Source organism: Gekko japonicus, unplaced genomic scaffold, assembly GCF_001447785.1.
Source record: "Gekko japonicus isolate JY-2015 unplaced genomic scaffold, Gekko_japonicus_V1.1 scaffold207, whole genome shotgun sequence".
NCBI lineage: Eukaryota > Metazoa > Chordata > Lepidosauria > Squamata > Gekkonidae > Gekko > Gekko japonicus.
Window position 1 is genome coordinate 328561 of NW_015175363.1, and position 1393 is coordinate 329953.

The following is a 1393-nucleotide window of genomic DNA, read 5'->3' on the forward strand; positions in this document are numbered from 1 at the left end:
ATGATAACATAGAATGTTGCCAGACACTATAAATAAGCAGAAAAATGAATTTTGTCAGCAAAATGATGTTATATATGAGACATTGACATGGATTTCTTTAAAAATGGTCTCACTATTTTATTTTATTTTTGAAAACCTAATAAAATATATTTTAAAAATTTTTTAAAAAGATTGGACCGGGGTCCAATTCTAAGGGCCCCAGAAGAAAGTACCCCCATACTCCATTTTTTCCCAACAGAGGGGGGAAAGGCATTTAAAGGGTCCCTTTAAATGCCTTCTCTGTGCCACGGCATGACTCCATGCCATGGCGAGTTCCAAAGGCACTGAAATTTTAAATGCCTTGCTGAGAGTTCATTCTGAAGGCATTTAAAGAGACAGAGCCCTTTAGATGCCCTGTAACTGTGGCTATCTGGTAGCCTTGAAAAATCCCATATATTTTGGGGCTTTTTTGTAGTGACCATTTTCATATAGCCAAATCACTAACCCCCTTGGTAATTGGCTGAGAAAATACCTGGTAGATACTGATAAGGTATTGATCGGGTATTTTTTTTCCTGTTTGGCTTATAGAGAGCGCACACCCTTAATGTAATACCCCTCTTTCAAGTACTTTGTCTGAATGACTGCTTAATAAACCAGCAGTTTCCAGATGTCTTGTGTATTAATCATATATACGCAAACTTCCCCCCCTTGATATTTGGTTGATTTTTTCCCCCTTTCTGTTATTATAGGTTCTTTTCTATTGCAGTTTCTCCATGGAATAATTGCAAAAAAATTTCAGAAAGCTTCTATGGGAAGTTTTCAATAAAATGTCCTGTTTGAGGAAGTTGCATCTGCTATTGTTCATTTGAACTCAAATCATGTTGCAAACCTCTCCCCAAAGGATCGCACAGGCAACTTTGAAGAAATACAGGAAAAACTTGAAAGTAATGTGCTGTCCCAAATCTTCCAGGCATTCAAAGTTTTGGAAAGTTTTCACATGACTATCCACTTCTATATATTATTTTGTTTTTAAATCATTTAATTTAGCAGTAATTCTCAGATCAGAATACTAGAAGGGGGTTGTGTCATTTATAGAGAAACCTATGTAGCAAATATAAGGCTGGATCCTGTTCAAGATGTCAAGTTGGTGGAAACTGTTATTAAGAAAGAATTAGTAGGCACATTGATGAACAAAAACTATTGAGGCAGACTCAGCATGGGTTCTGTAAGGGAAGATCTTGTCTCACTAACCTGTTAGTGTTCTTTGAAAGAGTGAACAAACATGTGGACAAGGGGGACCCAATAGATGTTTACCTTGACTTCCAGAAAGCTTTTGATAAAGTTCCTCAACAAAGGCTCCTAAGTAAGCTCAATAGTCACGGGATAAAAGGACAAGTCCTTTCATGGATCAAAA